We start from the raw sequence: 11555 nt of genomic DNA on the forward strand, positions 1-11555 counted from the left end.
GCGATGTCGACTAAAATTCCATGTGGTCTTGATTGGGTAGACCCTCTTCCTCTAAGAGTCCCTTCTGTGGTAGATTCTGAGTATTTAGTTAGGTTCCGTAGGCATTGTAGCATATGTGAAAATAGAGAGTCTGAGAGGGATTATGAACTAGTAGCCCCGGATTCCGAGGAGAGAGTGTGCTTCCCGCCCTTAGATAGTTCCGAGAAGCTCTTCTTCTATGCTTATGATTGTTTTTTCTCTAAGCTGAGTGTCCGACTTCCCTTTACCGATCTGGAGTCCGAGGTGTTATGGTCTTGTAATCTTGCTCCTACGCAGCTCCATCCAAATTCTTGGGCGTTTTTAAAGCTGTTTCAACTTTTGTGTCAGTTTTTGGGCGTTGCTCCCTCTATTTCTCTTTTTTCCTATTTGTTTGTGTTGACGAAGCCGGGGTCGGGTGGAGGGAAGGTATCTTGGGTCTCTTTTAGGGCTAACCAGGGAAGGAAGTTTTGTACCCTGTATGATGAGTCCTTTCATGATTTTAAGAACTTTTATTTCAAGGTCCGGGCTACTGGAGACGTCCGACCTTTCTTTCTAGATGAGAGTGGGGAGCCTTCTTTTCCTCTTTGTTGGCAGGAGAATGTAGTGTCTGCTAAGTATACCCTTGAGAGTCTAGATGAGGTGGAGCAGGCTTTTGTGGGTGTGGTAAGCAGTTTATGGGGTCGGGCACCTCACTTGGACACGAAGAAAATGTTAGGAGATCCAAGCCTTCTCCGTTCCGAGTTAGGTAGTTCCCGACCTCTCCGAGATTCATCTTTTTTAGTATTTTGGCTTTGCTTGTTTTGGTGGAATTTCTGTTGTGGTAATCCTTTTCTTTTATTTCTGCAGAGATGTCTTCTCAGGCGGATTCCATGAAGTACCTTCGTCGGACGAAGAAGTCTGTGGCTGCTCGAAATATCGAGGCTGGGGAGGCTTCTGCCCGATCTTCTCCGAAGAAGACTACTGTGGGTGTCACTACTCGGTCGAAGACTATTCCGACTCCCCAGTTCCGACCTATAAATCAAGATCCTCCGACCTCTGGACCCGGTAACTCTTCCCCGCCTTCGTCCTCGGGTCCTCCTCCCAAGAAGCAGAAGACCTCTCAAGAGCTTGCGGGTTTTAATGATAAGGATTTTGATGCTCTTGGTTGGGTTGAACAGCATATTCTCCCTCAGACTTTTATTTCTACTGATGATGTGTCTATGGAGCACCATTTTCAGTATATGGCGCGGAGCTGTGTCCGGATGGCTAGTCTTCATGCCGCTATTGCCCGGGAGTTCAAGAAATCCCCCCTTGGTGCGACCAGTTCCCGTCTTGAGAAGGCTCAGTCTGAGTTCGAGAGGATTAGTGAACTGAAGGCTGCTAGGATTACTGAGCTGGAGGCATCGTTGGAGAAAGAGAAAGTTAAAGCTACCGCGGCAGTGGCGGCAGCGAATGCATCTGAGGAGATGGCGAAGGCGGCGAAGGAGAGTTATACTCGGACATATACTGAGCTTGTGGAGACAAAGGAGAGGTTGCGATCTGCTCAGGATGATTTTTACGAGCTAGAAGGACATGTGGCTAAGGGCATGGATGCTATGTTTGAAAATTTGAAGGCTCAGGTCCGGGTTCTTGCTCCTGACCTGGATCTGAGTTTATTTAGTACGGATAATGTTGTCGTGGAGGGAAAGATTGTTCCTGCTCCCAACGAGGATGAGGTTCCGGTGTCTGACCCCAAAGTTCCGGTTGCGAACCCGACTTTACCTTCGGCTGGGGAGGAGTCTGGCGTGGAGGTTTTAAACCGAGATGACGGTGCTGTGAAGGCTGTCCCGATTTCTATGGTTCTTCCTCCGCAGCCTTCTCCCGACGTGGAGTCCGGAAAGGATCTTGATTCCCTGTAATCTTTTCTCTTTGGTTTTTTGCCCGGCCTGTGGGCTCTTTTTTGGACGGTTTTTACTATCTGTTAATGCTTTGAACATCTTTTTTGCTATTAGCTACTTGTAGTAACTTTTTAGCTTATTATGTGGTGTTTGTTCGCGTTTCGACTTTTCACTTTTTGCTTTTTAGTTGTTTTTGGATAACAACCTTTTAGCTAGCGCTTTTTGAAACTTCGTTTTACCCTTCTCTTTGATTTCGTTTCTTCGCTTGTACTTTTTGGCTGTTTTTGTATAGCAACCTTTTAGTAAGCGTTTTTCGAAATCTTTGTTTTACCCTTCTCTTTGATTTCGTTTCTTCGCTTGTACTTTTTGGCTGTTTTTGTATAGCAACCTTTTAGTAAGCGTTTTTCGAAATCTTTGTTTTACCCTTCTCTTTGATTTCGTTTCTTCGCTTGTACTTTTTGGCTGTTTTTGTATAGCAACCTTTTAGTAAGCGTTTTTCGAAATCTTTGTTTTCGCCGTTTTAAGGCTTCTTTCTCGGGTTCGGGCTTTTTCTCGGACCTCGGGGGGGGCGGTCGAGTACTTCCCTTTATTGGGTCCGGCCTTTATTGTTGGTCGGCCTTTTAAGTTATTTTTGTAACCTCTTTTATTTGGCTTTTTTGAGCCTTTTCAGGGTTGCTTTATAACTTCTCACATTAATTTGAACCTCGTCGCTTTTATCTTTGCCGACCTTGTGTGGTCTCTTGGCAATGATTTTTTGCGTTTTGTCGAGCATAAATTAATGCGCCTTGGCGGGGTACTTTTCAGGATTTGTTTCATCATGTAGAAGAAGGAGAAGGAAAAGAGAAAAATTCGATTAGTATTAAAAAAAAAAGAATATTTACAGAGTGTTTACCCTTGGCTAGGTCGGGTGCTTTTCTTGTCCGGGTGTCTCATTAAAAAACCCTTGTAGGGAAAAAGAGTACACCTCGGGTCAAGTTTTTCTAGCTGTAGTATCGTTTTAGATTACAGGCGTGCCAGGCCCTGGGCAACTCATTGCCTTCTAGGTCGGATATTTTGTAGTAGCCTGTTCCTAAGACTTCTGTTACCTTGTAAGGTCCTTTCCAATTTGCAGCTAGCTTTCCTTCTCCCGACTTTTGTGTTCCGATGTCATTTCGGATTAGAATCAGGTCGTGAATGGAGAAGCTTCGCTTTATTACTTTCTGATTGTATCTGAGGGCCGTTCGCCGTTTTAAGGCTTCTTCTCGGATCCGGGCTCTTTCTCGGACCTCGGGGAGGAGGTCGAGATCTTCCTTTTGTGCCTGCGGGTTACCTTCTTCGTTGTAGAAGATGACTCTGGGTGACCCTTCATCTATTTCGATAGGAATCATTGCCTCCATCCCGTAAGCTAGTCGGAATGGCGATTCTCCCGTTGTAGAGTGTGGAGTTGTCCGATATGCCCATAGTACCTGGGGGAGCTCCTCGGCCCATGCCCCTTTGGCCTCTTGGAGTCTTCGTTTTAACCCGGCCAAGATGACTTTATTTGCGGCCTCTGCTTGTCCATTGGCTTGTGGGTGCTCGACTGAGGTGAATTGCTGTTTGATTTTTAGCTCGGCCACCAAGTTCCGAAAACTTGTGTCTGTGAACTGTGTTCCATTGTCTGTGGTGATGGAGTAGGGGACTCCGAACCGTGTGACGATGTTTTTGTATAGGAATTTGCGGCTTTTCTGAGCCGTGATGGTGGCTAAGGGTTCAGCTTCGATCCACTTTGTAAAGTAGTCGACCCCTACTATGAGGTATTTGACTTGCCCCGGTCCTTGGGGGAACGGGCCGAGTAGGTCAAGTCCCCATTTTGCGAAGGGCCATGGTGCGGTGACACTGATAAGGTCTTCGGGTGGTGCTTTGTGAAAATTGGCGTGTTTTTGGCAGGGGGGCATATTTTCACAAATTCCGTTGCGTCTCTTTGCAGAGTCGGCCAGTAGAACCCGGCTCGGACTACTTTCTTGGATAATGCTCGAGCTCCGAGGTGGTTCCCACACATGCCTCCGTGGACTTCTTCGAGGACGCTCTTTGTTTCTGAGGTCGGGATACACCTAAGGAGGGGGTTTGAGAATCCTCTTCTGTATAATATGTCGTGAATCAGTGTATAATTCTGGGCATCTTTCGTGAGTCTTCTAGCTTCCTTCCTTTCGGCGGGGAGAGTTCCCGATTTCAGGTAGTTGAGTATGGGGGTCATCCATCCTTGCTGTTGGTTAGATATGTTTAGCGCTTCTTCCTCTCTTAGCATGGAGGGGGATTGTAAGGTTTCCTGGAGGAGACTTCTGTTGTTGCCTCTGGGCTTGGTGCTGGCAAGCTTCGAGAGGGCGTCTGCCCGGGTGTTTTGTTCCCGAGGTATGTGCTGAATCTGTATTTCTGAAAAGTGGCGTAATTGTGCCTGTGTTTGGTCCAGATATTTTTTCATAGTTGGGTCTTTGGCCTGGTAGCTTCCATTTACTTGTGATGTGACGACCTGGGAGTCGCTGAAGATCGTGATTTTCTGGGCTCCGACCTCTTCGGCTAGCTTTAGACCTGCTAGTAGGGCCTCGTATTCGGCTTGGTTATTCGAAGCCTGGAACTCGAATTTTAGGGATAGTTCTATCCGCGTTCCTTGGTCGCTTTCGAGTATAACCCCGGCTCCGCTTCCAGTTTTGTTTGAGGACCCGTCGACATACAGGTTCCATGAGAGTGGGGTTCCAGGGGTCTCAGTGTATTCTGCGATGAAGTCGGCTAGATACTGAGATTTTATGGCAGTCCGGGTTTCATAGTGGAGGTCGAACTCGGACAGTTCCACCGCCCATTGCAGTATTCGTCCTGCCAGGTCTGTTTTTTGGAGGATGTGTCTCATGGGTTGGTTTGTTCGGACTTTGATGGTGTGGGCTTGAAAGTAGGGACGGAGCCTCCGAGCTGTGAACACTAGGGTGTAGGCGAATTTTTCTATCTTCTGATAGTTTAATTCGGCCCCTTGTAGTGCCTTGCTTACAAAGTATATGGGGTGTTGTCCTCGGTCATTTTCTCGTATTAACGCTGAAGCGACTGCTCGATTTCCAACCGAGAGGTATAGTACGAGTTCTTCTTCTTTTAAAGGTCGGGTTAGGATTGGTGGCTGCCCGAGGAATTCCTTGAATTCTTGAAAGGCTTTTTCGCACTCCGGGGTCCATGAGAAGGGTTTCCCTTTCTTTAGGAGTGAGTAGAGAGGTAGTGACTTTATTGCTGATCCTGCCAAGAATCTTGATAGGGCGGCTAGCCTTCCATTCAGTTGTTGTACTTCTTTGACACACGTCGGGCTCTTCATATTGAGTATCGCTTGGCATTTGTCCGGGTTTGCTTCGATGCCCCTTTGAGTCAGCATGAAGCCTAAGAACTTTCCGGCTTCTGCAGCGAAGGTGCACTTTGTCGGGTTAAGTCTCATGTTGTGTTTTCTGAGGGTGCCGAAGATACTGGTGAGGTCGGTCAGCAAGTTTCTGTCTTCTTGTGTCTTTACCAGCATGTCGTCGACGTACACCTCCAGCTGTAGTCCGATGTGCTCTGAGAACACTTTGTTCATTAGCCTCTGGTAGGTTGCCCCTGCGTTCTTCAGCCCGAAGGGCATTACTACGTAGCAGTAGTTTGCCCTTGGGGTTATGAACGAGGTCTTTTCTTGGTCGGGTCCGTACATCGGGATTTGATTGTATCCCGAGTATGCGTCCATGAAGGAGAGATATCTATAGCCTGAGGCTGCGTCTACTAAGGCGTCGATGTTTGGTAGTAGATATGGGTCTTTGGGGCAGGCTTTGTTGAGATCCGTGTAATCGACGCACATCCTCCATTTTCCGTTGGGCTTTTTTACCAGGACCACGTTTGCGAGCCATAGGGGGTATTTTACTTCCCTAATGAACCCTGCATCTAGCAGTGCTTGTACTTGTTCTTCTATTGCTTGCATGCGCTCGGGTCCGAGCTTCCGGCGTCTTTGTTGGACAAGTCGGGATCCCGGGTAAACTGATAGCTTATGGCACATCAGGTCGGGGCTTATGCCTGGCATGTCGGAGGCTTTCCAGGCGAAGAGGTTGGAATTCTCCCTTAAGAGGGTTATGAGTTCCTCTTTTAGGCCCGTTTCGAGGTTTGCTCCTATGTTTGTTATTTTTTCAGGTGTGTTCCCAATCTGGACTTTTTCGGTTTCTCCCTCTGGTTGTGGCCGAAGATCTTCTCGGGATTGAACTCGTCCGAGTTCTATTGTGTTGACCTCTTTCCCTTTTAGGCTCAGGCTTTCGTTGTAGCATCGCCGCGCTAGTTTTTGGTCGCCTTTTAGGGTAGCGATTCCTTTTGTGGTAGGGAACTTCATACAGAGGTGTGGGGTCGAGACTATAGCTGCCAGTCTGTTTAGGGTTGGTCGCCCAATGAGGGCATTGTATGCTGAAGTGACGTCGACTATAATGTAGTCGATGCTTAATGTTTTAGATTGCTCGCCTCTTCCAAAGGTAGTGTGTAGCGAGATGTATCCTAAGGGATGGATCGGAGTATCCCCTAGTCCAAATAGGTCGGTGGGATAGGCCTTTAGTTCTTTTTCTTCAAGTCCGAGCTTGTCGAAGGCCGTTTTGAACAGGATATCTGCTGAGCTTCCCTGGTCAATCAGGGTTCGATGTAAGTTGGCGTTTGCTAGGATAATGGTGATTACCATTGGATCGTCGTGTCCGGGAATTATCCCTTGAGCATCTTCTCGGGTAAATGAGATAGTAGGTAATTCGGGCAGGGGACTGTCTTCTCGGACGTGATAGACTTCTTTGAGGTGTCTTTTTCGCGAGGATTTGGATGTTCCTCCGCCTGCAAAACCTCCATTTATCATGTGAACATGTCTTTCAGGGGTTCGCGGGGTTTGTTCGGCCCGATCTTCGTTGTCTCCCCGCCTTCTCTTCCTGGTCTCTTCTCCTTTCTCTGCTATGTATCTGTCGAGTTTTCCTTCTCTGGCTAGCTTTTCTATAACATTTTTTAGGTCGTAGCAGTCGTTAGTAAAATGACCGTAGAGCTTGTGATATTCACAGTATTCGGACCGATCTCTCCCCGCTTTCTTGTGTTTTAGCGGTCGGGGCGGTGGGATCCTTTCGGTGTGGCATACTTCTCTGTAGACGTCTACCAGGGAGACTCGGAGGGGGGTGTAGTTGTGGTACTTCTGTGGCTTGTCCGAGTTGGGTTCTTCTTTCTTCTTCTGTTCCCGATCCCGATCTCGGAGTGGGTAGGTTGATTCCTTCCTAGAAGAGTCTCTTAGCTGGGAGGTTTCCTCCATGTTGATATATTTTTCTGCCCGCTCCTGCACCTCATATAAGGAGGTCGGGTATCGTTTGGATAGGGATTGGCTAAACGGTCCCTCTTTTAGTCCGTTTGCTAGTCCCATGATGGCTGCTTCAGTGGGCAAGTGTTGTATGTCCAGGCAGGCTTTGTTGAATCGCTCCATGTATTCTCGGAGAGTTTCTTGGTTACTTTGTTTGATCCCGAGTAGACTGGGGGCATGTTTTGTCTTGTCCTTTTAAATAGAGAATCTTGTTAGGAATTTTTTGGTTAGGTCTTCGAAGCTGGTGATTGATCTTGGTGGCAGGTTGTCGAACCACTTCATGGCTGACTTGGTGAGAGTGGTGGGGAAGGCTTTGCACCGAATCGCGTCGGAGGCGTCGACTAGGTACAGTCTGCTTCTGAAGTTGCTGAGGTGATGACTTGGATCGGTGGTGCCGTCGTAGAGGTCCATATCGGGTGGTTTGAAGTTTCGCGGTACCTTCTCCTTCATGATCTCTTGCGTGAAGGGATCGTGGTTGCCCTCGGTGGTGGTGCCGCGTTCTGTCCGGTCTTTCAGGTTGGCCTCTATTTTCCGCAGTTTTTCTTCTAATTCTCTGCGCTTTCGAGCTTCCCTTTTCAGATCTTGTTCAGTTTCTTTCTGCTTTTTTATGTCCTCTTCGAGTTGTTTTAGTCGGTCTTGTTGTGCTCGAACTGCTTCTAGAATTTCCGAGCTCTTCTCTTTTTCGGAATTTTGTGGATCTTTGTTTGGGAGTGATGTTTTTGGGCGATTCTGTTTTTTTCCTCCTGGAGTGCGTGGTGATAGAAGGCTGTCCGGTCGTTCTCCGGTGTCAATTTCGTCCTCTTGTTCAGATGCAGCGTGGTCATTGTTGAGAGGGTCGTCCGCCATGGTAGAGGGATGACTTCCAGGTCCCCGGCAACGGCGCCAGTGTTCCGAGGGTTTACCTGAAACGTGCAGCTCGGTCGTCTGGAGAGGCCCGAGGTGGGGGTTCGGTGACCCGAGCTTGATATGCGGAATGGTTGGTGGTTGTACCTGCAATGACACTCCGATGCTTAAGTTAGCATGGGTCCAAGCAGATATGTGTAGATGTGGAATGAATGCCATACCTGGGTGCTCCAGTGTATTTATAGTAGTTGGCCGTGATCTTCCCTGGATAAGATATTCTTTATCTTATCTTATCTTTTGGGAGTTTTATCTCTATCTTTGTGGAACCGCCTTTTCTAGGCCTTTTCGGCCTTTAGGTTTGGGCTGCGTTCCTTTTGATGGGCCTTCCTTGCTCTTTGTCCGAGGTCCGACCTTTAGGTGTGAGCTTTAGGACAAGGTCGGACCTCTTACGAATTTGCCGAGTTGGAGGACCCCGGTCAGGGTATGAACAAGTCTAGTGTCTCATTTTAAGTTTGGTGTCAATTGCATGTTTCTATTCTTCTTGCATTCATGCATGTGTCTTCATTAATCTTCAAGTTGTTCTTGATGATTTCCTTGTTCTGATCTTTAAATTCTCTTGTCTCAAGTGTTTTGTTGTTTTTCATATGCATTCTCATTTTGTTAGTGTCAATGGTATACAAACTGCTAAGTTTAGTGTCTTGCATGCATTGTTATTTGATTTTAGTTACATTTTGATTATTAAAAATCCAAAAAATTTTTTAATTTGTGTCTTTTCAAGTAAAAAATACAGAGAATTGAAGATTCAGAACATACAGTAGAGGAATTACACAGGAAAAGGCTGGGCATTCAAAACGCCCAGTGAAGATGGAAAACTGGCGTTTAAACGCCAGCCAGGGTGCCTGGCTGGGCGTTTAACGCCCAAAAGGGTAGTGTTTTGGGCGTTAAACGCCAGAATGGATACCATTCTGGGCGTTTAACGCCAGGATGGCACAAGAGGGAAGATTCTGTTTTTAATTCAAATTTTTTTTAGGTTTTCAAAATTTTTCAAAATCAAATCTTTTTCAAATCATATCTTTTCAATCATATCAATTTCTTTCCATTTTCAAAAATACTTGCTATCAATTAATGATTTGATTCAACATTTCAAGTATGTTGCCTTTTCTGTTGAGAAAGGTTTAATGTTTGAATCATATCTTTTCTTGTTAGCCAAGTCATTAATTTTCAAAATCAAATCTTTTTAAATTGTTTTTCAAATCATATCTTCTCAATCACATCTTTTTAAAAAAACCATAACTTTTAAATCATATCTTTTTAATCACATCTTTTTCAAAATAATTTTCAATCATATCTTTTTACTTTCTAATTTCAAAATCTTTTTCAAAAATCACTTGATTTCTTTTTCCACTCTTAAAGTTTTCGAAAATCAATTAGTGTTTTTCAAAATGTTTTTAAAATCTTTTACTTAATTTTCAAAAATTTCTTCCCCTTTTCTCACATCCTTCTATTTATGGACTAACACTCCTCCTTAATACACAATTCGAACTCCATCTTTCTTGATAAGTTCGAATTCTTCTACCTCTTCCTTCTATTTTTCTTTTCCTCTGACACTTCAAGGAATCTCTATACTATGACATAGAGGATTCCATACTTTCTTGTTCTCTTCTCTTTCATATGAGCAGGAGCAAAGACAAAAGCATTCTTATTGAGGCTGACCCTGAACCTGAAAGGACCTTGAAGCAAAAGCTAAGAGAAGCTAGGGCACAACTCTCTATAGAGGACCTAACAGAAATCTTCAAACAAGAAGAAGACATGGCAGCCGAAAACAACAACAATGCCAACAATGCAAGGAAGGTGCTGGGTGACTTTACTGCACCTACTCCCGACTTCTATGGGAGAAGCATCTCTATCCCTGCCATTGGAGCAAACAACTTTGAGCTTAAGCCTCAATTAGTTTCTCTGATGCAACAGAATTGCAAGTTCTATGGACTTCCATTGGAAGATCCTCATCAGTTTTTAGCTAAATTCTTGCAAATCTGTGACACTGTCAAGACTAATGGGGTTGACCTTGAGGTCTACAGACTTATGCTATTCCCTTTTGCTGTAAGAGACAGAGCTAGGATATGGTTGGACTCACAACCTAAAGAAAGCCTGAACTCTTGGGAAAAGCTAGTCAATGCCTTCTTGGCAAAGTTCTTTCCACCTCAAAAATTGAGTAAGTTTAGAGTGAAAGTCCAAACCTTCAGACAGAAGGAAGGTGAATCCCTCTATGAAGCTTGGGAAAGATACAAACAATTGATCAGAAAGTGCCCTTCTGACATGCTTTCTGAATGGAGCATCATAGGTATCTTCTATGATGGTCTGTCTGAACTGTCCAAGATGTCTTTGGATAGATCTGCTGGAGGATCTCTTCATCTGAAGAAGACACCTGCAGAAGCTCAAGAACTCATTGAAATGGTTGCAAATAACCAATTCATGTACACTTCTGAAAGGAATCCTGTGAACAATGGGACAAATCAGAAGAAAGGAGTTCTTGAGATTGATACTCTAAATGCCATATTAGCTCAGAACAAAATATTGACTCAACAAGTCAATATGATTTCTCAAAGTCTGTCTAGAATGCAAGCTGCACCAAGCAGTACTAAGGATGCTTCATTTGAAGAAGAAGCTTATGATCCTGAGAATCCTTCAATAAAAGAGGTGAATTACATGGGAGAATCCTATGGAAACACCTATAATCCTTCATGGAGGAATCATCCAAATCTCTCATGGAAGGATCAACAGAGACCTCAACAAGGTTTCAACAACAACGGTGGAAGAAATAGGTTTAGCAATGGCAAGCCTTTTCCATCATCTTCTCAGCAACAGACAGAGAATTCTAAGCAGAGCCATTCTGACTTAGCAACCATGGTCTCTGATCTAATCAAAACCACTCAAAGTTTCATGACTGAAATAAGGTCCTCCATTAGAAACTTGGAGGCACAAGTGGGACAGCTGAGCAAGAAAATTACCGAACTCCCTTCTAGTACTCTTCCAAGCAATACAGAAGAGAATCCAAAAGGAGAATGCAAGGCCATTAACATGACCCACATGGCCTAACTTGGAGAGGAGGAAGAGGCAGAGATCGCCACTGAAGAAGACCTCAATGGACATCCACTGGCCTCCAATGAGTTTCCTAATGAGGAACAATGGGAATCTGAGGCTCACACAGAGACCATTGAGATTCCATTGGATTTACTTCTGCCATTCATGAGCTCTGATGAGTATTCTTCCTCTAAAGAGGATGAGTACATCACTGAAGAGCAAGTTGCTAAATACCTTGGAGCAATCATGAAGCTAAATGACAAGTTATTTGGTAATGAGACTTGGGAGGATGAACCCCCTTTACTCACCAAAGAATTGGATGACTTGTCTAGGCAGAAATTACCTCAAAAGAGACAAGATCCTGGGAAGTTCTCAATACCTTGTGCCATAGGCACTATGACCTTCAAGAAGGCCTTGTGTGACCTAGGGTCAAGTGTAAA

The 11555-nt window shown here is 45.1% G+C and overlaps 1 non-coding gene across 1 annotated transcript; it reads right to left on the bottom strand.

The window, feature by feature from the left end:
* Positions 1–10248: 10248 nt before the first annotated feature.
* On the bottom strand, positions 10249–10352 carry LOC112700119 (small nucleolar RNA R71). Its single transcript, XR_003153038.1, has one exon. It is a non-coding gene; the product is annotated as a small nucleolar RNA R71 (small nucleolar RNA).
* Between the last annotated feature and the right edge of the window lie 1203 nt (positions 10353–11555).

This window comes from Arachis hypogaea, chromosome 6 (assembly GCF_003086295.3).
Source record: "Arachis hypogaea cultivar Tifrunner chromosome 6, arahy.Tifrunner.gnm2.J5K5, whole genome shotgun sequence".
Taxonomy (NCBI): Eukaryota; Viridiplantae; Streptophyta; class Magnoliopsida; order Fabales; family Fabaceae; genus Arachis; species Arachis hypogaea.